Source organism: Taudactylus pleione, unplaced genomic scaffold (assembly GCF_031769625.1).
Source record: "Taudactylus pleione unplaced genomic scaffold, aTauple2 ptg000085l, whole genome shotgun sequence".
Lineage (NCBI taxonomy): Eukaryota > Metazoa > Chordata > Amphibia > Anura > Myobatrachidae > Taudactylus > Taudactylus pleione.
Window position 1 is genome coordinate 13,518,054 of NW_028284487.1, and position 25,044 is coordinate 13,543,097.

General features: G+C 37.0%; 18 non-coding genes across 18 annotated transcripts; all 18 read left to right on the forward strand.

Moving 5' to 3' along the window:
- Positions 1–129: 129 nt before the first annotated feature.
- Positions 130–201, forward strand: TRNAL-UAG (transfer RNA leucine (anticodon UAG)). The gene has a single exon. It is a non-coding gene; the product is annotated as a tRNA-Leu (tRNA).
- A 944-nt stretch (positions 202–1,145) lies between these two features.
- TRNAQ-CUG (transfer RNA glutamine (anticodon CUG)) lies at positions 1,146–1,217 on the forward strand. The gene has a single exon. It is a non-coding gene; the product is annotated as a tRNA-Gln (tRNA).
- Positions 1,218–3,177: 1,960 nt separating this feature from the next.
- On the forward strand, positions 3,178–3,249 carry TRNAQ-CUG (transfer RNA glutamine (anticodon CUG)). Its single transcript has one exon. It is a non-coding gene; the product is annotated as a tRNA-Gln (tRNA).
- A 2,132-nt stretch (positions 3,250–5,381) lies between these two features.
- On the forward strand, positions 5,382–5,453 carry TRNAL-UAG (transfer RNA leucine (anticodon UAG)). The gene has a single exon. It is a non-coding gene; the product is annotated as a tRNA-Leu (tRNA).
- Positions 5,454–6,397: 944 nt separating this feature from the next.
- On the forward strand, positions 6,398–6,469 carry TRNAQ-CUG (transfer RNA glutamine (anticodon CUG)). Its single transcript has one exon. It is a non-coding gene; the product is annotated as a tRNA-Gln (tRNA).
- A 944-nt stretch (positions 6,470–7,413) lies between these two features.
- TRNAQ-CUG (transfer RNA glutamine (anticodon CUG)) lies at positions 7,414–7,485 on the forward strand. The gene has a single exon. It is a non-coding gene; the product is annotated as a tRNA-Gln (tRNA).
- A 944-nt stretch (positions 7,486–8,429) lies between these two features.
- Positions 8,430–8,501, forward strand: TRNAQ-CUG (transfer RNA glutamine (anticodon CUG)). Its single transcript has one exon. It is a non-coding gene; the product is annotated as a tRNA-Gln (tRNA).
- A 2,976-nt stretch (positions 8,502–11,477) lies between these two features.
- On the forward strand, positions 11,478–11,549 carry TRNAL-UAG (transfer RNA leucine (anticodon UAG)). Its single transcript has one exon. It is a non-coding gene; the product is annotated as a tRNA-Leu (tRNA).
- A 944-nt stretch (positions 11,550–12,493) lies between these two features.
- TRNAQ-CUG (transfer RNA glutamine (anticodon CUG)) lies at positions 12,494–12,565 on the forward strand. The gene has a single exon. It is a non-coding gene; the product is annotated as a tRNA-Gln (tRNA).
- A 926-nt stretch (positions 12,566–13,491) lies between these two features.
- On the forward strand, positions 13,492–13,563 carry TRNAL-UAG (transfer RNA leucine (anticodon UAG)). The gene has a single exon. It is a non-coding gene; the product is annotated as a tRNA-Leu (tRNA).
- A 944-nt stretch (positions 13,564–14,507) lies between these two features.
- On the forward strand, positions 14,508–14,579 carry TRNAL-UAG (transfer RNA leucine (anticodon UAG)). Its single transcript has one exon. It is a non-coding gene; the product is annotated as a tRNA-Leu (tRNA).
- A 944-nt stretch (positions 14,580–15,523) lies between these two features.
- On the forward strand, positions 15,524–15,595 carry TRNAQ-CUG (transfer RNA glutamine (anticodon CUG)). Its single transcript has one exon. It is a non-coding gene; the product is annotated as a tRNA-Gln (tRNA).
- Positions 15,596–17,550: 1,955 nt separating this feature from the next.
- On the forward strand, positions 17,551–17,622 carry TRNAQ-CUG (transfer RNA glutamine (anticodon CUG)). Its single transcript has one exon. It is a non-coding gene; the product is annotated as a tRNA-Gln (tRNA).
- Positions 17,623–18,566: 944 nt separating this feature from the next.
- TRNAQ-CUG (transfer RNA glutamine (anticodon CUG)) lies at positions 18,567–18,638 on the forward strand. Its single transcript has one exon. It is a non-coding gene; the product is annotated as a tRNA-Gln (tRNA).
- A 1,960-nt stretch (positions 18,639–20,598) lies between these two features.
- TRNAQ-CUG (transfer RNA glutamine (anticodon CUG)) lies at positions 20,599–20,670 on the forward strand. The gene has a single exon. It is a non-coding gene; the product is annotated as a tRNA-Gln (tRNA).
- Positions 20,671–21,596: 926 nt separating this feature from the next.
- On the forward strand, positions 21,597–21,668 carry TRNAQ-CUG (transfer RNA glutamine (anticodon CUG)). Its single transcript has one exon. It is a non-coding gene; the product is annotated as a tRNA-Gln (tRNA).
- A 944-nt stretch (positions 21,669–22,612) lies between these two features.
- On the forward strand, positions 22,613–22,684 carry TRNAQ-CUG (transfer RNA glutamine (anticodon CUG)). Its single transcript has one exon. It is a non-coding gene; the product is annotated as a tRNA-Gln (tRNA).
- A 1,960-nt stretch (positions 22,685–24,644) lies between these two features.
- TRNAL-UAG (transfer RNA leucine (anticodon UAG)) lies at positions 24,645–24,716 on the forward strand. Its single transcript has one exon. It is a non-coding gene; the product is annotated as a tRNA-Leu (tRNA).
- The last annotated feature ends 328 nt before the right edge of the window (positions 24,717–25,044 follow it).

Consider the following 25,044-nt stretch of genomic DNA (forward strand, 5'->3'; position numbering starts at 1 on the left):
ATGTGGCCCTTAATCCGGCCTTAACAATATGTAAATAGATTGGTAGCATTTCAAAGATTTTAAGCACCTCCAGTTTAGTATACAGTTTATTATATGAGGACTGTTACAGCCTGGCATAATACGTCAATAGGTTCCATGGTGTAATGGTTAGCACTTTGGACTTAGAATCCAATGATCCGAATTCAAATCTTGGTGGGACCTTTTTTAAATATTTATTGTAAAAATAGTAAACAAATATGACACGTTATAAAATATGTATGTATTCGTGGCCGATTGGTTTTGACGAGGGACTAGAAATCCATTGGGGCCTCCCAGCGCGTGTTCAAATACTGTCGACTACATTTTGGCTTGCTGGAAAAATGTCATTGAAATAAATTTTAAACCAATACTCAAACTTTTTAGAAACCATTCAGTGATCATAAACACCTGTAGAATAAACCAAAAATGCTTCCTTTCTTTGCCATGGGGGTGTGCCTACTATTATATTATCATAGTTATGTTATTTGCACCTGATACCAGCAATATTCCCCAATATCATCTAATTTATCAATCTCCTTCATGATTTACCATATCACCATGTACTTTAGCTTTCTGTAAAAAATCATCATATCACCATTTTGGGCAATCACAATCTGGGATGTGAAATCCATTGCTACAGCACTCAAAAAGGTAACAGAGGGTTTTTCTGGTTTGCCATAAAAAGTTGTTTATACATAGAGTTGAAAACAATACACAGGACGAGAATAACAATGGGGTGGATGGAGCAACAGTCCTCCACATTAAAACAGGCCCATCATCAACTATACGGTTGGCCATAAATCATAAATATCAAAATTGTAGTTTTAGTTTTCTCATCAAACTATGTTATTTTTCTACTTTTCTGTATTTAGAGAGAAATTGGGGCTGACAGTGTAGGCGTTGTACACACCCATTTGGATCTGGCTGCATCCACATAGCACTGGTCACATCTCCTCACCTTTTCAGTATAGGCCCTGAAACATTTTAGCCCCTGACCCATGTGGCCCTTAATCCGGCCTTAACAATATGCAAATAGATTGGTAGCATTTCAAAGAATTTAAGCAGCTCCAGTTTAGTATACAGTTTATTATATGTGGACTGTTACAGCCTGGCATAATACGTCAATAGGTTCCATGGTGTAATGGTTAGCACTCTGGACTCTGAATCCAGCGATCCGAGTTCAAATCTCGGTGGAACCTTGTTTAAATATTTATTGTAAAAATAGTAAACAAATATGACACATTATAAAATATGTATGTATTCGTGGCCGATTGGTTTTGGCGATGGACTAGAAATCCATTGGGGTCTCCCAGCGCCTGTACAAATACTGCCGACTACATTTTGGCTTGCTGGAAAAACGTCATTGAAATAAATTTTAAACCAATACTCAAACGTTTTAGAAACCATTCAGTGATCAAAAACACCTGTAGAATAAACCAAAAATGCTTCCTTTCTTTGCCATGGGGGTGGGCCTACTATTATATTATCATAGTTATGTTATTTGCACCTGATACCAGCAATATTCCCCCATATCATCTAATTTATCAATCTCCTTCATGTTTTACCATATCACCATGTACTTTAGCTTTCTCTAAAAAATCATCATATCACCATTTTGGGCAATCACAATCTGGGATGTGAAATCCATTGCTACAGCACTCAAAAAGGTAACAGAGAGTTTTAATGGTTTGCCATAAAATGTTATTTATACATAGAGTTGAAAACAATACACAGGGCGAGAATAACAATGGGGTGGAAGGAGCAACAGTCCTCCACATAAAAATAGGCTCACCATCAACTGTACGGTTGGCCATAAATCATAAGTATTAAAATTGTAGTTTTAGTTTTCTCATCAAACTATGTTATTTTTCTACTTTTCTGTATTTAGAGAGAAATTGGGGCTGACAGTGTAGGCGTTGTACACACCCACTTGGATCTGGCTACATCCACATAGCACTGGTCACATCTCCTCCCCATTTCAGTTTAGGCCCTGAAACATTTTAGCCCCTGACCCATGTGGTCCTTAATCCGGCATTAGCAATATGCAAATAGATTGGTAGCATTTCAAAGATTTTAAGCACCTCCAGTTTAGTATACAGTTTATTATATGTGGACTGTTACAGCCTGGCCTAATATGTCCATAGGTTCCATGGTGTAAAGGTTAGCACTTTGGACTTAGAATCCAATGATTCGAATTCAAATCTTGGTGGGACCTTTTTTAAATATTTATTGTAAAAAAAGTAAACAAATATGACACATTATAAAATATGTATGTATTCGTGACCGATTGGTTTTGGCGATGGACTAGAAATCCATTGGGGTCTCCCACCGCGTGTTCAAATACTGCCGAATACATTTTGGCTTGCTGGAAAAATGTCATTGAAATAAATTTTAAACCAATACTCAAACATTTTAGAAACCATACAGTGATCATAAACACCTGTAGAATAAACCAAAAATGCTTCCTTTCTTTGCCATGGGGGTGTGCCTACTATTATATTATCATAGTTATGTTATTTGCACCTGATACCAGCAATATTCCCCCATATCATCTAATTTATCAATCTCCTTCATGATTTACCATATCACCATGTACGTTAGCTTTCTCTAAAAAATCATCATATCACCATTTTGGGCAATCACAATCTGGGATGTTAAATCCATTGCTACAGCACTCAAAAAGGTAACAGAGGGTTTTTCTGGTTTGCCATAAAAAGTTATTTATACATAGAGTTGAAAACAATACACAGGGCGAGAATAACAATGGGGTGGAAGGAGCAACAGTCCTCCACATAAAAATAGGCTCACCATCAACTGTACGGTTGTCCATAAATCATAAGTATTAAAATTGTAGTTTTAGTTTTCTCATCAAACTATGTTATTTTTCTTCTTTTCTGTATTTAGAGAGAAATTGGGGCTGACAGTGTAGGCGTTGAACACACCCACTTGGATCTGGCTACATCCACATAGCACTGGTCACATCTCCTCCCCATTTCAGTTTAGGCCCTGAAACATTTTAGCCCCTGACCCATGTGGCCCTTAGTCCGGCCTTAACAATATGCAAATAGTTTGGTAGCATTTCAAAGATTTTAAGCACCTCCAGTTTAGTATACAGTTTATTATATGTGGACTGTTACAGCCTGGCATAACATATCAATAGGTTCCATGGTGTAATGGTTAGCACTCTGGACTCTGAATCTAGTGATCCGAGTTCAAATCTCAGTGGAACCTTGTTTAAATATTTATTGTAAAAATAGTAAACAAATATGACACATTATAAAATATGTATGTATTCGTGGCCGATTGGTTTTGGCGATGGACTAGAAATCCATTGGGGTCTCCCAGCGCCTGTACAAATACTGCCGACTACATTTTGGCTTGCTGGAAAAACGTCATTGAAATAAATTTTAAACCAATACTCAAACTTTTTAGAAACCATTCAGTGATCATAAACACCTGTAGAATAAACCAAAAATGCTTCCTTTCTTTGCCATGGGGGTGTGCCTACTATTATATTATCATAGTTATGTTATTTGCACCTGATACCAGCAATATTCCCCAATATCATCTAATTTATCAATCTCCTTCATGATTTACCATATCACCATGTACTTTAGCTTTCTGTAAAAAATCATCATATCACCATTTTGGGCAATCACAATCTGGGATGTGAAATCCATTGCTACAGCACTCAAAAAGGTAACAGAGGGTTTTTCTGGTTTGCCATAAAAAGTTGTTTATACATAGAGTTGAAAACAATACACAGGGCGAGAATAACAATGGGGTGGAAGGAGCAACAGTCCTCCACATAAAAATAGGCTCACCATCAACTGTACGGTTGGCCATAAATCATAAGTATTAAAATTGTAGTTTTAGTTTTCTCATCAAACTATGTTATTTTTCTACTTTTCTGTATTTAGAGAGAAATTGGGGCTGACAGTGTAGGCGTTGTACACACCCACTTGGATCTGGCTACATCCACATAGCACTGGTCACATCTCCTCCCCATTTCAGTTTAGGCCCTGAAACATTTTAGCCCCTGACCCATGTGGTCCTTAATCCGGCATTAGCAATATGCAAATAGATTGGTAGCATTTCAAAGATTTTAAGCACCTCCAGTTTAGTATACAGTTTATTATATGTGGACTGTTACAGCCTGGCCTAATATGTCCATAGGTTCCATGGTGTAAAGGTTAGCACTTTGGACTTAGAATCCAATGATTCGAATTCAAATCTTGGTGGGACCTTTTTTAAATATTTATTGTAAAAAAAGTAAACAAATATGACACATTATAAAATATGTATGTATTCGTGACCGATTGGTTTTGGCGATGGACTAGAAATCCATTGGGGTCTCCCACCGCGTGTTCAAATACTGCCGAATACATTTTGGCTTGCTGGAAAAATGTCATTGAAATAAATTTTAAACCAATACTCAAACATTTTAGAAACCATACAGTGATCATAAACACCTGTAGAATAAACCAAAAATGCTTCCTTTCTTTGCCATGGGGGTGTGCCTACTATTATATTATCATAGTTATGTTATTTGCACCTGATACCAGCAATATTCCCCCATATCATCTAATTTATCAATCTCCTTCATGATTTACCATATCACCATGTACGTTAGCTTTCTCTAAAAAATCATCATATCACCATTTTGGGCAATCACAATCTGGGATGTTAAATCCATTGCTACAGCACTCAAAAAGGTAACAGAGGGTTTTTCTGGTTTGCCATAAAAAGTTATTTATACATAGAGTTGAAAACAATACACAGGGCGAGAATAACAATGGGGTGGAAGGAGCAACAGTCCTCCACATAAAAATAGGCTCACCATCAACTGTACGGTTGTCCATAAATCATAAGTATTAAAATTGTAGTTTTAGTTTTCTCATCAAACTATGTTATTTTTCTTCTTTTCTGTATTTAGAGAGAAAACAATACACAGGGCGAGAATAACAATGGGTTGGATGGAGCAACAGTCCTCCACATTAAAATAGGCCCATCATCAACTGTACGGTTGGCCATAAATCATAAATATCAAAATTGTAGTTTTAGTTTTTTTATCAAACTATGTTATTTTTCTACTTTTCTGTATTTAGAGAGAAATTGGGGCTGACAGTGTAGGCGTTGTACACACCCACTTGGATCTGGCTACATCCACATAGCACTGGTCACAGCTCCTCCCCTTCTCAGTATAGGCCCTGAAACATTTTAGCCCCAGACCCATGTGGCCCTTAATCCGGCCTTAACAATATGTAAATAGATTGGTAGCATTTCAAAGATTTTAAGCACCTCCAGTTTAGTATACAGTTTATTATATGAGGACTGTTACAGCCTGGCATAATACGTCAATAGGTTCCATGGTGTAATGGTTAGCACTTTGGACTTAGAATCCAATGATCCGAATTCAAATCTTGGTGGGACCTTTTTTAAATATTTATTGTAAAAATAGTAAACAAATATGACACGTTATAAAATATGTATGTATTCGTGGCCGATTGGTTTTGACGAGGGACTAGAAATCCATTGGGGCCTCCCAGCGCGTGTTCAAATACTGTCGACTACATTTTGGCTTGCTGGAAAAATGTCATTGAAATAAATTTTAAACCAATACTCAAACTTTTTAGAAACCATTCAGTGATCATAAACACCTGTAGAATAAACCAAAAATGCTTCCTTTCTTTGCCATGGGGGTGTGCCTACTATTATATTATCATAGTTATGTTATTTGCACCTGATACCAGCAATATTCCCCAATATCATCTAATTTATCAATCTCCTTCATGATTTACCATATCACCATGTACTTTAGCTTTCTGTAAAAAATCATCATATCACCATTTTGGGCAATCACAATCTGGGATGTGAAATCCATTGCTACAGCACTCAAAAAGGTAACAGAGGGTTTTTCTGGTTTGCCATAAAAAGTTGTTTATACATAGAGTTGAAAACAATACACAGGACGAGAATAACAATGGGGTGGATGGAGCAACAGTCCTCCACATTAAAACAGGCCCATCATCAACTATACGGTTGGCCATAAATCATAAATATCAAAATTGTAGTTTTAGTTTTCTCATCAAACTATGTTATTTTTCTACTTTTCTGTATTTAGAGAGAAATTGGGGCTGACAGTGTAGGCGTTGTACACACCCATTTGGATCTGGCTGCATCCACATAGCACTGGTCACATCTCCTCACCTTTTCAGTATAGGCCCTGAAACATTTTAGCCCCTGACCCATGTGGCCCTTAATCCGGCCTTAACAATATGCAAATAGATTGGTAGCATTTCAAAGAATTTAAGCAGCTCCAGTTTAGTATACAGTTTATTATATGTGGACTGTTACAGCCTGGCATAATACGTCAATAGGTTCCATGGTGTAATGGTTAGCACTCTGGACTCTGAATCCAGCGATCCGAGTTCAAATCTCGGTGGAACCTTGTTTAAATATTTATTGTAAAAATAGTAAACAAATATGACACATTATAAAATATGTATGTATTCGTGGCCGATTGGTTTTGGCGATGGACTAGAAATCCATTGGGGTCTCCCAGCGCCTGTACAAATACTGCCGACTACATTTTGGCTTGCTGGAAAAACGTCATTGAAATAAATTTTAAACCAATACTCAAACGTTTTAGAAACCATTCAGTGATCAAAAACACCTGTAGAATAAACCAAAAATGCTTCCTTTCTTTGCCATGGGGGTGGGCCTACTATTATATTATCATAGTTATGTTATTTGCACCTGATACCAGCAATATTCCCCCATATCATCTAATTTATCAATCTCCTTCATGTTTTACCATATCACCATGTACTTTAGCTTTCTCTAAAAAATCATCATATCACCATTTTGGGCAATCACAATCTGGGATGTGAAATCCATTGCTACAGCACTCAAAAAGGTAACAGAGAGTTTTAATGGTTTGCCATAAAATGTTATTTATACATAGAGTTGAAAACAATACACAGGGCGAGAATAACAATGGGGTGGAAGGAGCAACAGTCCTCCACATAAAAATAGGCTCACCATCAACTGTACGGTTGTCCATAAATCATAAGTATTAAAATTGTAGTTTTAGTTTTCTCATCAAACTATGTTATTTTTCTTCTTTTCTGTATTTAGAGAGAAATTGGGGCTGACAGTGTAGGCGTTGAACACACCCACTTGGATCTGGCTACATCCACATAGCACTGGTCACATCTCCTCCCCATTTCAGTTTAGGCCCTGAAACATTTTAGCCCCTGACCCATGTGGCCCTTAGTCCGGCCTTAACAATATGCAAATAGTTTGGTAGCATTTCAAAGATTTTAAGCACCTCCAGTTTAGTATACAGTTTATTATATGTGGACTGTTACAGCCTGGCATAACATATCAATAGGTTCCATGGTGTAATGGTTAGCACTCTGGACTCTGAATCTAGCGATCCGAGTTCAAATCTCAGTGGAACCTTGTTTAAATATTTATTGTAAAAATAGTAAACAAATATGACACATTATAAAATATGTATGTATTCGTGGCCGATTGGTTTTGGCGATGGACTAGAAATCCATTGGGGTCTCCCAGCGCCTGTACAAATACTGCCGACTACATTTTGGCTTGCTGGAAAAACGTCATTGAAATAAATTTTAAACCAATACTCAAACTTTTTAGAAACCATTCAGTGATCATAAACACCTGTAGAATAAACCAAAAATGCTTCCTTTCTTTGCCATGGGGGTGTGCCTACTATTATATTATCATAGTTATGTTATTTGCACCTGATACCAGCAATATTCCCCAATATCATCTAATTTATCAATCTCCTTCATGATTTACCATATCACCATGTACTTTAGCTTTCTGTAAAAAATCATCATATCACCATTTTGGGCAATCACAATCTGGGATGTGAAATCCATTGCTACAGCACTCAAAAAGGTAACAGAGGGTTTTTCTGGTTTGCCATAAAAAGTTGTTTATACATAGAGTTGAAAACAATACACAGGACGAGAATAACAATGGGGTGGATGGAGCAACAGTCCTCCACATTAAAACAGGCCCATCATCAACTATACGGTTGGCCATAAATCATAAATATCAAAATTGTAGTTTTAGTTTTCTCATCAAACTATGTTATTTTTCTACTTTTCTGTATTTAGAGAGAAATTGGGGCTGACAGTGTAGGCGTTGTATGCACCCATTTGGATCTGGCTGCATCCACATAGCACTGGTCACATCTCCTCACCTTTTCAGTATAGGCCCTGAAACATTTTAGCCCCTGACCCATGTGGCCCTTAATCTGGCCTTTACAATATGCAAATAGATTGGTAGCATTTCAAAGAATTTAAGCAGCTCCAGTTTAGTATACAGTTTATTATATGTGGACTGTTACAGCCTGGCATAATACGTCAATAGGTTCCATGGTGTAATGGTTAGCACTCTGGACTCTGAATCCAGCGATCCAAGTTCAAATCTCGGTGGAACCTTGTTTAAATATTTATTGTAAAAATAGTAAACAAATATGACACATTATAAAATATGTATGTATTCGTGGCCGATTGGTTTTGGCGATGGACTAGAAATCCATTGGGGTCTCCCAGCGCCTGTACAAATACTGCCGACTACATTTTGGCTTGCTGGAAAAACGTCATTGAAATAAATTTTAAACCAATACTCAAACGTTTTAGAAACCATTCAGTGATCAAAAACACCTGTAGAATAAACCAAAAATGCTTCCTTTCTTTGCCATGGGGGTGGGCCTACTATTATATTATCATAGTTATGTTATTTGCACCTGATACCAGCAATATTCCCCCATATCATCTAATTTATCAATCTCCTTCATGTTTTACCATATCACCATGTACTTTAGCTTTCTCTAAAAAATCATCATATCACCATTTTGGGCAATCACAATCTGGGATGTGAAATCCATTGCTACAGCACTCAAAAAGGTAACAGAGAGTTTTAATGGTTTGCCATAAAATGTTATTTATACATAGAGTTGAAAACAATACACAGGGCGAGAATAACAATGGGGTGGAAGGAGCAACAGTCCTCCACATAAAAATAGGCTCACCATCAACTGTACGGTTGGCCATAAATCATAAGTATTAAAATTGTAGTTTTAGTTTTCTCATCAAACTATGTTATTTTTCTACTTTTCTGTATTTAGAGAGAAATTGGGGCTGACAGTGTAGGCGTTGTACACACCCACTTGGATCTGGCTACATCCACATAGCACTGGTCACATCTCCTCCCCATTTCAGTTTAGGCCCTGAAACATTTTAGCCCCTGACCCATGTGGTCCTTAATCCGGCATTAGCAATATGCAAATAGATTGGTCGCATTTCAAAGATTTTAAGCACCTCCAGTTTAGTATACAGTTTATTATATGTGGACTGTTACAGCCTGGCCTAATATGTCCATAGGTTCCATGGTGTAAAGGTTAGCACTTTGGACTTAGAATCCAATGATTCGAATTCAAATCTTGGTGGGACCTTTTTTAAATATTTATTGTAAAAAAAGTAAACAAATATGACACATTATAAAATATGTATGTATTCGTGACCGATTGGTTTTGGCGATGGACTAGAAATCCATTGGGGTCTCCCACCGCGTGTTCAAATACTGCCGAATACATTTTGGCTTGCTGGAAAAATGTCATTGAAATAAATTTTAAACCAATACTCAAACATTTTAGAAACCATACAGTGATCATAAACACCTGTAGAATAAACCAAAAATGCTTCCTTTCTTTGCCATGGGGGTGTGCCTACTATTATATTATCATAGTTATGTTATTTGCACCTGATACCAGCAATATTCCCCCATATCATCTAATTTATCAATCTCCTTCATGATTTACCATATCACCATGTACGTTAGCTTTCTCTAAAAAATCATCATATCACCATTTTGGGCAATCACAATCTGGGATGTTAAATCCATTGCTACAGCACTCAAAAAGGTAACAGAGGGTTTTTCTGGTTTGCCATAAAAAGTTATTTATACATAGAGTTGAAAACAATACACAGGGCGAGAATAACAATGGGGTGGAAGGAGCAACAGTCCTCCACATAAAAATAGGCTCACCATCAACTGTACGGTTGTCCATAAATCATAAGTATTAAAATTGTAGTTTTAGTTTTCTCATCAAACTATGTTATTTTTCTTCTTTTCTGTATTTAGAGAGAAATTGGGGCTGACAGTGTAGGCGTTGAACACACCCACTTGGATCTGGCTACATCCACATAGCACTGGTCACATCTCCTCCCCATTTCAGTTTAGGCCCTGAAACATTTTAGCCCCTGACCCATGTGGCCCTTAGTCCGGCCTTAACAATATGCAAATAGTTTGGTAGCATTTCAAAGACTTTAAGCAGCTCCAGTTTAGTATACAGTTTATTATATGTGGACTGTTACAGCCTGGCATAATACGTCAATAGGTTCCATGGTGTAATGGTTAGCACTCTGAACTCTGAATCTAGCGATCCGAGTTCAAATCTCAGTGGAACCTTGTTTAAATATTTATTGTAAAAATAGTAAACAAATATGACACATTATAAAATATGTATGTATTCGTGGCCGATTGGTTTTGGCGATGGACTAGAAATCCATTGGGGTCTCCCAGCGCCTGTACAAATACTGCCGACTACATTTTGGCTTGCTGGAAAAACGTCATTGAAATAAATTTTAAACCAATACTCAAACGTTTTAGAAACCATTCAGTGATCAAAAACACCTGTAGAATAAACCAAAAATGCTTCCTTTCTTTGCCATGGGGGTGGGCCTACTATTATATTATCATAGTTATGTTATTTGCACCTGATACCAGCAATATTCCCCCATATCATCTAATTTATCAATCTCCTTCATGTTTTACCATATCACCATGTACTTTAGCTTTCTCTAAAAAATCATCATATCACCATTTTGGGCAATCACAATCTGGGATGTGAAATCCATTGCTACAGCACTCAAAAAGGTAACAGAGAGTTTTTCTGGTTTGCCATAAAAAGTTATTTATACATAGAGTTGAAAACAATACACAGGGCGAGAATAACAATGGGGTGGAAGGAGCAACAGTCCTCCACATAAAAATAGGCTCACCATCAACTGTACGGTTGGCCATAAATCATAAGTATTAAAATTGTAGTTTTAGTTTTCTCATCAAACTATGTTATTTTTCTACTTTTCTGTATTTAGAGAGAAATTGGGGCTGACAGTGTAGGCGTTGTACACACCCACTTGGATCTGGCTACATCCACATAGCACTGGTCACATCTCCTCCCCATTTCAGTTTAGGCCCTGAAACATTTTAGCCCCTGACCCATGTGGTCCTTAATCCGGCATTAACAATATGCAAATAGATTGGTAGCATTTCAAAGATTTTAAGCACCTCCAGTTTAGTATACAGTTTATTATATGTGGACTGTTACAGCCTGGCCTAATATGTCAATAGGTTCCATGGTGTAAAGGTTAGCACTTTGGACTTAGAATCCAATGATCCAAATTCAAATCTTGGTGGGACCTTTTTTAAATATTTATTGTAAAAAAAGTAAACAAATATGACACATTATAAAATATGTATGTATTCATGACCGATTGGTTTTGGCGATGGACTAGAAATCCATTGGGGTCTCCCACCGCGTGTTCAAATACTGCCGACTACATTTTGGCTTGCTGGAAAAATGTCATTGAAATAAATTTTAAACCAATACTCAAACATTTTAGAAACCATACAGTGATCATAAACACCTGTAGAATAAACCAAAAATGCTTCCTTTCTTTGCCATGGGGGTGTGCCTACTATTATATTATCATAGTTATGTTATTTGCACCTGATACCAACAATATTCCCCCATATCATCTAATTTATCAATCTCCTTCATGATTTACCATATCACCATGTACGTTAGCTTTCTCTAAAAAATCATCATATCACCATTTTGGGCAATCACAATCTGGGATGTGAAATCCATTGCTACAGCACTCAAAAAGGTAACAGAGGGTTTTTCTGGTTTGCCATAAAAAGTTATTTATACATAGAGTTGAAAACAATACACAGGGCGAGAATAACAATGGGGTGGAAGGAGCAACAGTCCTCCACATAAAAATAGGCTCACCATCAACTGTACGGTTGGCCATAAATCATAAGTATTAAAATTGTAGTTTTAGTTTTCTCATCAAACTATGTTATTTTTCTTCTTTACTGTATTTAGAGAGAAATTGGGGCTGACAGTGTAGGCGTTGAACACACCCACTTGGATCTGGCTACATCCACATAGCACTGGTCACATCTCCTCCCCATTTCAGTTTAGGCCCTGAAACATTTTAGCCCCTGACCCATGTGGCCCTTAGTCCGGCCTTAACAATATGCAAATAGATTGGTAGCATTTCAAAGATTTTAAGCACCTCCAGTTTAGTATACAGTTTATTATATGTGGACTGTTACAGCCTGGCATAACATATCAATAGGTTCCATGGTGTAATGGTTAGCACTCTGGACTCTGAATCCAGCGATCCGAGTTCAAATCTCAGTGGGACCTTTTTTAAATATTTATGGTAAAAAAAATTAAACAAATATGACACGTTATAAAATATAAAATATTCGTGGCCGATGGGTTTTGGCGATGGAGTGAAAATCCGTGTTCAAATACTGCCGACTACATTTTGGCTTGCTGGAAAAATGTCATTGAAATAAATTTTAAACCATTACTCAAACATTTTAGAAACCATTCAGTGATCATAAACACCCTGTAGAATAAACCAAAAATGCTTCCTTTCTTTGCCATGGGGGTGTGCCTACTATTATATTATCATAGTTATGTTATTTGCACCTGATACCAGCAATATTCCCCCATATCATCTAATTTATCAATCTCCTTCATGATTTACCATATCACCATGTACTTTAGCTTTCTCTAAAAAATCATCATATCACCATTTTCGGCAATCACAATCTGGGATGTGAAATCCATTGCTACAGCACTCAAAAAGGTAACAGAGGGTTTTTCTGGTTTGCCATAAAAAGTTATTTATACATAGAGTTGAAAACATTACACAGGGCGAGAATAACAATGGGGTGGATGGAGCAACAGTCCTCCACATTAAAATAGGCCCATCATTAACTGTACGGTTGGCCATAAATCATAAGTATCAAAATTGTAGTTTTAGTTTTCTCATCAAACTATGTTATTTTTCTACTTTTCTGTATTTAGAGAGAAATTGGGGCTGATAGTGTAGGCGTTGTACAAACCCACTTGGATCTGGCTACATCCACATAGCACTGGTCACATCTCCTCACCTTTTCAGTATAGGCCCTGAAACATTTTAGCCCCTGACCCATGTGGCCCTTAATCCCGCCTTAACAATATGCAAATAGATTGGTAGCATTTCAAAGATTTTAAGCATCTCCAGTTTAGTATACAGTTTATTATATGTGGACTGTTACAGCAGGTCTAATATGTCAATAGGTTCCATGGTGTAAAGGTTAGCACTTTGGACTTAGAATCCAATGATCCGAGTTCAAATCTCGGTGGGACCTTTTTTAAATATTTATTGTAAAAAAAGTAAACAAATATGACACGTCATAAAATATGTATGTATTCGTGGCCGATTGGTTTTGACGAGGGACTAGAAATCCATTGGGGTCTCCCAGCGCGTGTTCAAATACTGTCGACTACATTTTGGCTTGCTGGAAAAATGTCATTGAAATAAATTTTAAACCAATACTCAAACGTTTTAGAAACCATTCAGTGATCATAAACACCTGTAGAATAAACCAAAAATGCTTCCTTTCTTTGCAATGGGGGTGTGCCTACTATTATATTATCATAGTTATGTTATTTGCACCTGATACCAGCAATATTCCCCCATATCATCTAATTTATCAATCTCCTTCATGATTTACCAAATCACCATGTACTTTAGCTTTCTCTAAAAAATCATCATATCACCATTTTGGGCAATAACAATCTGGGATGTGAAATCCATTGCTACAGCACTCAAAAAGGTAACAGAGGGGTTTTCTGGTTTGCAATAAAAAGTCATTTATACATAGAGTTGAAAACAATACACAGGGCGAGAATAACAATGGGTTGGATGGAGCAACAGTCCTCCACATTAAAATAGGCCCATCATCAACTGTACGGTTGGCCATAAATCATAAATATCAAAATTGTAGTTTTAGTTTTCTTATCAAACTATGTTATTTTTCTACTTTTCTGTATTTAGAGAGAAATTGGGGCTGACAGTGTAGGCGTTGTACACACCCACTTGGATCTGGCTACATCCACATAGCACTGGTCACAGCTCCTCCCCTTCTCAGTATAGGCCCTGAAACATTTTAGCCCCAGACCCATGTGGCCCTTAATCCGGCCTTAACAATATGTAAATAGATTGGTAGCATTTCAAAGATTTTAAGCACCTCCAGTTTAGTATACAGTTTATTATATGAGGACTGTTACAGCCTGGCATAATACGTCAATAGGTTCCATGGTGTAATGGTTAGCACTTTGGACTTAGAATCCAATGATCCGAATTCAAATCTTGGTGGGACCTTTTTTAAATATTTATTGTAAAAATAGTAAACAAATATGACACGTTATAAAATATGTATGTATTCGTGGCCGATTGGTTTTGACGAGGGACTAGAAATCCATTGGGGCCTCCCAGCGCGTGTTCAAATACTGTCGACTACATTTTGGCTTGCTGGAAAAATGTCATTGAAATAAATTTTAAACCAATACTCAAACTTTTTAGAAACCATTCAGTGATCATAAACACCTGTAGAATAAACCAAAAATGCTTCCTTTCTTTGCCATGGGGGTGTGCCTACTATTATATTATCATAGTTATGTTATTTGCACCTGATACCAGCAATATTCCCCAATATCATCTAATTTATCAATCTCCTTCATGATTTACCATATCACCATGTACTTTAGCTTTCTGTAAAAAATCATCATATCACCATTTTGGGCAATCACAATCTGGGATGTGAAATCCATTGCTACAGCACTCAAAAAGGTAACAGAGGGTTTTTCTGGTTTGCCATAAAAAGTTGTTTATACATAGAGTTGAAAACAATAAACAGGACGAGAATAACAATGGGGTGGATGGAGCAACAGTCCTCCACATTAAAACAGGCCCATCATCAACTATACGGTTGGCCATAAATCATAAATATCAAAATTGTAGTTTTAGTTTTCTCATCAAACTATGTTATTTTTCTACTTTTCTGTATTTAGAGAGAAATTGGGGCTGACAGTGTAGGCGTTGTACACACCCATTTGGATCTGGCTGCATCCACATAGCACTGGTCACATCTCCTCACCTTTTCAGTATAGGCCCTGAAACATTTTAGCCCCTGACCCATGTGGCCCTTAATCCGGCCTTAACAATATGCAAATAGATTGGTAGCATTTCAAAGAATTTAAGCAGCTCCAGTTTAGTATACAGTTTATTATATGTGGACTGTTACAGCCTGGCATAATACGTCAATAGGTTCCATGGTGTAATGGTTAGCACTCTGGACTCTGAATCCAGCGATCCGAGTTCAAATCTCGGTGGAACCTTGTTTAAATATTTATTGTAAAAATAGTAAACAAATATGACACATTATAAAATATGTATGTATTCGTGGCCGATTGGTTTTGGCGATGGACTAGAAATCCATTGGGGTCTCCCAGCGCCTGTACAAATACTGCCGACTACATTTTGGCTTGCTGGAAAAACGTCATTGAAATAAATTTTAAACCAATACTCAAACGTTTTAGAAACCATTCAGTGATCAAAAACACCTGTAGAATAAACCAAAAATGCTTCCTTTCTTTGCCATGGGGGTGGGCCTACTATTATATTATCATAGTTATGTTATTTGCACCTGATACCAGCAATATTCCCCCATATCATCTAATTTATCAATCTCCTTCATGTTTTACCATATCACCATGTACTTTAGCTTTCTCTAAAAAATCATCATATCACCATTTTGGGCAATCACAATCTGGGATGTGAAATCCATTGCTACAGCACTCAAAAAGGTAACAGAGAGTTTTAATGGTTTGCCATAAAATGTTATTTATACATAGAGTTGAAAACAATACACAGGGCGAGAATAACAATGGGGTGGAAGGAGCAACAGTCCTCCACATAAAAATAGGCTCACCATCAACTGTACGGTTGGCCATAAATCATAAGTATTAAAATTGTAGTTTTAGTTTTCTCATCAAACTATGTTATTTTTCTACTTTTCTGTATTTAGAGAGAAATTGGGGCTGACAGTGTAGGCGTTGTACACACCCACTTGGATCTGGCTACATCCACATAGCACTGGTCACATCTCCTCCCCATTTCAGTTTAGGCCCTGAAACATTTTAGCCCCTGACCCATGTGGTCCTTAATCCGGCATTAGCAATATGCAAATAGATTGGTAGCATTTCAAAGATTTTAAGCACCTCCAGTTTAGTATACAGTTTATTATATGTGGACTGTTACAGCCTGGCCTAATATGTCCATAGGTTCCATGGTGTAAAGGTTAGCACTTTGGACTTAGAATCCAATGATTCGAATTCAAATCTTGGTGGGACCTTTTTTAAATATTTATTGTAAAAAAAGTAAACAAATATGACACATTATAAAATATGTATGTATTCGTGACCGATTGGTTTTGGCGATGGACTAGAAATCCATTGGGGTCTCCCACCGCGTGTTCAAATACTGCCGAATACATTTTGGCTTGCTGGAAAAATGTCATTGAAATAAATTTTAAACCAATACTCAAACATTTTAGAAACCATACAGTGATCATAAACACCTGTAGAATAAACCAAAAATGCTTCCTTTCTTTGCCATGGGGGTGTGCCTACTATTATCATAGTTATGTTATTTGCACCTGATACCAGCAATATTCCCCCATATCATCTAATTTATCAATCTCCTTCATGATTTACCATATCACCATGTACGTTAGCTTTCTCTAAAAAATCATCATATCACCATTTTGGGCAATCACAATCTGGGATGTTAAATCCATTGCTACAGCACTCAAAAAGGTAACAGAGGGTTTTTCTGGTTTGCCATAAAAAGTTATTTATACATACAGTTGAAAACAATACACAGGGCGAGAATAACAATGGGGTGGAAGGAGCAACAGTCCTCCACATAAAAATAGGCTCACCATCAACTGTACGGTTGTCCATAAATCATAAGTATTAAAATTGTAGTTTTAGTTTTCTCATCAAACTATGTTATTTTTCTTCTTTTCTGTATTTAGAGAGAAATTGGGGCTGACAGTGTAGGCGTTGAACACACCCACTTGGATCTGGCTACATCCACATAGCACTGGTCACATCTCCTCCCCATTTCAGTTTAGGCCCTGAAACATTTTAGCCCCTGACCCATGTGGCCCTTAGTCCGGCCTTAACAATATGCAAATAGTTTGGTAGCATTTCAAAGATTTTAAGCACCTCCAGTTTAGTATACAGTTTATTATATGTGGACTGTTACAGCCTGGCATAACATATCAATAGGTTCCATGGTGTAATGGTTAGCACTCTGGACTCTGAATCCAGCGATCCGAGTTCAAATCTCGGTGGGACCTTTTTTAAATATTTATTGTAAAAATAGTAAACAAATATGACACGTTATAAAATATGTATGTATTCGTGGCCGATTGGTTTTGACGAGGGACTAGAAATCCATTGGGGCCTCCCAGCGCGTGTTCAAATACTGTCGACTACATTTTGGCTTGCTGGAAAAATGTCATTGAAATAAATTTTAAACCAATACTCAAACTTTTTAGAAACCATTCAGTGATCATAAACACCTGTAGAATAAACCAAAAATGCTTCCTTTCTTTGCCATGGGGGTGTGCCTACTATTATATTATCATAGTTATGTTATTTGCACCTGATACCAGCAATATTCCCCAATATCATCTAATTTATCAATCTCCTTCATGATTTACCATATCACCATGTACTTTAGCTTTCTGTAAAAAATCATCATATCACCATTTTGGGCAATCACAATCTGGGATGTGAAATCCATTGCTACAGCACTCAAAAAGGTAACAGAGGGTTTTTCTGGTTTGCCATAAAAAGTTGTTTATACATAGAGTTGAAAACAATACACAGGACGAGAATAACAATGGGGTGGATGGAGCAACAGTCCTCCACATTAAAACAGGCCCATCATCAACTATACGGTTGGCCATAAATCATAAATATCAAAATTGTAGTTTTAGTTTTCTCATCAAACTATGTTATTTTTCTACTTTTCTGTATTTAGAGAGAAATTGGGGCTGACAGTGTAGGCGTTGTACACACCCATTTGGATCTGGCTGCATCCACATAGCACTGGTCACATCTCCTCACCTTTTCAGTATAGGCCCTGAAACATTTTAGCCCCTGACCCATGTGGCCCTTAATCCGGCCTTAACAATATGCAAATAGATTGGTAGCATTTCAAAGAATTTAAGCAGCTCCAGTTTAGTATACAGTTTATTATATGTGGACTGTTACAGCCTGGCATAATACGTCAATAGGTTCCATGGTGTAATGGTTAGCACTCTGGACTCTGAATCCAGCGATCCAAGTTCAAATCTCGGTGGAACCTTGTTTAAATATTTATTGTAAAAATAGTAAACAAATATGACACATTATAAAATATGTATGTATTCGTGGCCGATTGGTTTTGGCGATGGACTAGAAATCCATTGGGGTCTCCCAGCGCCTGTACAAATACTGCCGACTACATTTTGGCTTGCTGGAAAAACGTCATTGAAATAAATTTTAAACCAATACTCAAACGTTTTAGAAACCATTCAGTGATCAAAAACACCTGTAGAATAAACCAAAAATGCTTCCTTTCTTTGCCATGGGGGTGGGCCTACTATTATATTATCATAGTTATGTTATTTGCACCTGATACCAGCAATATTCCCCCATATCATCTAATTTATCAATCTCCTTCATGTTTTACCATATCACCATGTACTTTAGCTTTCTCTAAAAAATCATCATATCACCATTTTGGGCAATCACAATCTGGGATGTGAAATCCATTGCTACAGCACTCAAAAAGGTAACAGAGAGTTTTAATGGTTTGCCATAAAATGTTATTTATACATAGAGTTGAAAACAATACACAGGGCGATAATAACAATGGGGTGGAAGGAGCAACAGTCCTCCACATAAAAATAGGCTCACCATCAACTGTACGGTTGGCCATAAATCATAAGTATTAAAATTGTAGTTTTAGTTTTCTCATCAAACTATGTTATTTTTCTACTTTTCTGTATTTAGAGAGAAATTGGGGCTGACAGTGTAGGCGTTGTACACACCCACTTGGATCTGGCTACATCCACATAGCACTGGTCACATCTCCTCCCCATTTCAGTTTAGGCCCTGAAACATTTTAGCCCCTGACCCATGTGGTCCTTAATCCGGCATTAGCAATATGCAAATAGATTGGTAGCATTTCAAAGATTTTAAGCACCTCCAGTTTAGTATACAGTTTATTATATGTGGACTGTTACAGCCTGGCCTAATATGTCAATAGGTTCCATGGTGTAAAGGTTAGCACTTTGGACTTAGAATCCAATGATTCGAATTCAAATCTTGGTGGGACCTTTATTAAATATTTATTGTAAAAAAAGTAATCAAATATGACACATTATAAAATATGTATGTATTCGTGACCGATTGGTTTTGGCGATGGACTAGAAATCCATTGGGGTCTCCCACCGCGTGTTCAAATACTGCCGAATACATTTTGGCTTGCTGGAAAAATGTCATTGAAATAAATTTTAAACCAATACTCAAACATTTTAGAAACCATACAGTGATCATAAACACCTGTAGAATAAACCAAAAATGCTTCCTTTCTTTGCCATGGGGGTGTGCCTACTATTATATTATCATAGTTATGTTATTTGCACCTGATACCAGCAATATTCCCCCATATCATCTAATTTATCAATCTCCTTCATGATTTACCATATCACCATGTACGTTAGCTTTCTCTAAAAAATCATCATATCACCATTTTGGGCAATCACAATCTGGGATGTTAAATCCATTGCTACAGCACTCAAAAAGGTAACAGAGGGTTTTTCTGGTTTGCCATAAAAAGTTATTTATACATAGAGTTGAAAACAATACACAGGGCGAGAATAACAATGGGGTGGAAGGAGCAACAGTCCTCCACATAAAAATAGGCTCACCATCAACTGTACGGTTGTCCATAAATCATAAGTATTAAAATTGTAGTTTTAGTTTTCTCATCAAACTATGTTATTTTTCTTCTTTTCTGTATTTAGAGAGAAATTGGGGCTGACAGTGTAGGCGTTGAACACACCCACTTGGATCTGGCTACATCCACATAGCACTGGTCACATCTCCTCCCCATTTCAGTTTAGGCCCTGAAACATTTTAGCCCCTGACCCATGTGGCCCTTAGTCCGGCTTTAACAATATGCAAATAGTTTGGTAGCATTTCAAAGATTTTAAGCACCTCCAGTTTAGTATACAGTTTATTATATGTGGACTGTTACAGCCTGGCATAACATATCAATAGGTTCCATGGTGTAATGGTTAGCACTCTGGACTCTGAATCCAGCGATCCGAGTTCAAATCTTGGTGGGACCTTGTTTAAATATTTATGGTAAAAAAAATTAAACAAATATGACACGTTATAAAATATAAAATATTCGTGGCCGATGGGTTTTGGCGATGGAGTAGAAATCCGTGTTCAAATACTGCCGACTACATTTTGGCTTGCTGGAAAAATGTCATTGAAATAAATTTTAAACCAATACTCAAACTTTTTAGAAACCATTCAGTGATCATAAACACCTGTAGAATAAACCAAAAATGCTTCCTTTCTTTGCCATGGGGGTGTGCCTACTATTATATTATCATAGTTATGTTATTTGCACCTGATACCAGCAATATTCCCCAATATCATCTAATTTATCAATCTCCTTCATGATTTACCATATCACCATGTACTTTAGCTTTCTGTAAAAAATCATCATATCACCATTTTGGGCAATCACAATCTGGGATGTGAAATCCATTGCTACAGCACTCAAAAAGGTAACAGAGGGTTTTTCTGGTTTGCCATAAAAAGTTGTTTATACATAGAGTTGAAAACAATACACAGGACGAGAATAACAATGGGGTGGATGAAGCAACAGTCCTCCACATTAAAACAGGCCCATCATCAACTATACGGTTGGCCATAAATCATAAATATCAAAATTGTAGTTTTAGTTTGCTCATCAAACTATGTTATTTTTCTACTTTTCTGTATTTAGAGAGAAATTGGGGCTGACAGTGTAGGCGTTGTACGCACCCATTTGGATCTGGCTGCATCCACATAGCACTGGTCACATCTCCTCACCTTTTCAGTATAGGCCCTGAAACATTTTAGCCCCTGACCCATGTGGCCCTTAATCTGGCCTTAACAATATGCAAATAGATTGGTAGCATTTCAAAGAAATTAAGCAGCTCCAGTTTAGTATACAGTTTATTATATGTGGACTGTTACAGCCTGGCATAATACGTCAATAGGTTCCATGGTGTAATGGTTAGCACTCTGGACTCTGAATCTAGCGATCCGAGTTCAAATCTCAGTGGAACCTTGTTTAAATATTTATTGTAAAAATAGTAAACAAATATGACACATTATAAAATATGTATGTATTCGTGGCCGATTGGTTTTGGCGATGGACTAGAAATCCATTGGGGTCTCCCAGCGCCTGTACAAATACTGCCGACTACATTTTGGCTTGCTGGAAAAACGTCATTGAAATAAATTTTAAACCAATACTCAAACTTTTTAGAAACCATTCAGTGATCATAAACACCTGTAGAATAAACCAAAAATGCTTCCTTTCTTTGCCATGGGGGTGTGCCTACTATTATATTATCATAGTTATGTTATTTGCACCTGATACCAGCAATATTCCCCAATATCATCTAATTTATCAATCTCCTTCATGATTTACCATATCACCATGTACTTTAGCTTTCTGTAAAAAATCATCATATCACCATTTTGGGCAATCACAATCTGGGATGTGAAATCCATTGCTACAGCACTCAAAAAGGTAACAGAGGGTTTTTCTGGTTTGCCATAAAAAGTTGTTTATACATAGAGTTGAAAACAATACACAGGGCGAGAATAACAATGGGGTGGAAGGAGCAACAGTCCTCCACATAAAAATAGGCTCACCATCAACTGTACGGTTGGCCATAAATCATAAGTATTAAAATTGTAGTTTTAGTTTTCTCATCAAACTATGTTATTTTTCTTCTTTTCTGTATTTAGAGAGAAATTGGGGCTGACAGTGTAGGCGTTGAACACACCCACTTGGATCTGGCTACATCCACATAGCACTGGTCACATCTCCTCCCCATTTCAGTTTAGGCCCTGAAACATTTTAGCCCCTGACCCATGTGGCCCTTAGTCCGGCCTTAACAATATGCAAATAGATTGGTAGCATTTCAAAGATTTTAAGCACCTCCAGTTTAGTATACAGTTTATTATATGTGGACTGTTACAGCCTGGCATAACATATCAATAGGTTCCATGGTGTAATGGTTAGCACTCTGGACTCTGAATCCAGCGATCCGAGTTCAAATCTTGGTGGGACCTTTTTTAAATATTTATTGTAAAAAAAGTAAACAAATATGACACATTATAAAATATGTATGTATTCATGACCGATTGGTTTTGGCGATGGACTAGAAATCCATTGGGGTCTCCCACCGCGTGTTCAAATACTGCCGACTACATTTTGGCTTGCTGGAAAAATGTCATTGAAATAAATTTTAAACCAATACTCAAACATTTTAGAAACCATTCAGTGATCAAAAACACCTGTAGAATAAACCAAAAATGCTTCCTTTCTTTGCCATGGGGGTGGGCCTACTATTATATTATCATAGTTATGTTATTTGCACCTGATACCAGCAATATTCCCCCATATCATCTAATTTATCAATCTCCTTCATGTTTTACCATATCACCATGTACTTTAGCTTTCTCTAAAAAATCATCATATCACCATTTTGGGCAATCACAATCTGGGATGTGAAATCCATTGCTACAGCACTCAAAAAGGTAACAGAGAGTTTTTCTGGTTTGCCATAAAAAGTTATTTATACATAGAGTTGAAAACAATACACAGGGCGAGAATAACAATGGGGTGGAAGGAGCAACAGTCCTCCACATAAAAATAGGCTCACCATCAACTGTACGGTTGGCCATAAATCATAAGTATTAAAATTGTAGTTTTAGTTTTCTCATCAAACTATGTTATTTTTCTACTTTTCTGTATTTAGAGAGAAATTGGGGCTGACAGTGTAGGCGTTGTACACACCCACTTGGATCTGGCTACATCCACATAGCACTGGTCACATCTCCTCCCCATTTCAGTTTAGGCCCTGAAACATTTTAGCCCCTGACCCATGTGGTCCTTAATCCGGCATTAACAATATGCAAATAGATTGGTAGCATTTCAAAGATTTTAAGCACCTCCAGTTTAGTATACAGTTTATTATATGTGGACTGTTACAGCCTGGCCTAATATGTCAATAGGTTCCATGGTGTAAAGGTTAGCACTTTTGATTTAGAATCCAATGATCCAAATTCAAATCTTGGTGGGACCTTTTTTAAATATTTATTGTAAAAAAAGTAAACAAATATGACACATTATAAAATATGTATGTATTCGTGGCCGATTGGTTTTGGCGATGGACTAGAAATCCATTGGGGTCTCCCAGCGCCTGTACAAATACTGCCGACTACATTTTGGCTTGCTGGAAAAACGTAATTGAAATAAATTTTAAACCAATACTCAAACGTTTTAGAAACCATTCAGTGATCAAAAACACCTGTAGAATAAAACAAAAATGCTTCCATTCTTTGCCATGGGGGTGGGCCTACTATTATATTATCATAGTTATGTTATTTGCACCTGATACCAGCAATATTCCCCCATATCATCTAATTTATCAATCTCCTTCATGTTTTACCATATCACCATGTACTTTAGCTTTCTCTAAAAAATCATCATATCACCATTTTGGGCAATCACAATCTGGGATGTGAAATCCATTGCTACAGCACTCAAAAAGGTAACAGAGAGTTTTTCTGGTTTGCCATAAAAAGTTATTTATACATAGAGTTGAAAACAATACACAGGGCGAGAATAACAATGGGGTGGAAGCAGCAACAGTCCTCCACATAAAAATAGGCTCACCATCAACTGTACGGTTGGCCATAAATCATAAGTATTAAAATTGTAGTTTTAGTTTTCTCATCAAACTATGTTATTTTTCTACTTTTCTGTATTTAGAGAGAAATTGGGGCTGACAGTGTAGGCGTTGTACACACCCACTTGGATCTGGCTACATCCACATAGCACTGGTCACATCTCCTCCCCATTTCAGTTTAGGCCCTGAAACATTTTAGCCCCTGACCCATGTGGTCCTTAATCCGGCATTAACAATATGCAAATAGATTGGTAGCATTTCAAAGATTTTAAGCACCTCCAGTTTAGTATACAGTTTATTATATGTGGACTGTTACAGCCTGGCCTAATATGTCAATAGGTTCCATGGTGTAAAGGTTAGCACTTTGGACTTAGAATCCAATGATCCAAATTCAAATCTTGGTGGGACCTTTTTTAAATATTTATTGTAAAAAAAGTAAACAAATATGACACATTATAAAATATGTATGTATTCATGACCGATTGGTTTTGGCGATGGACTAGAAATCCATTGGGGTCTCCCACCGCGTGTTCAAATACTGCCGACTACATTTTGGCTTGCTGGAAAAATGTCATTGAAATAAATTTTAAACCAATACTCAAACATTTTAGAAACCATACAGTGATCATAAACACCTGTAGAATAAACCAAAAATGCTTCCTTTCTTTGCCATGGGGGTGTGCCTACTATTATATTATCATAGTTATGTTATTTGCACCTGATACCAGCAATATTCCC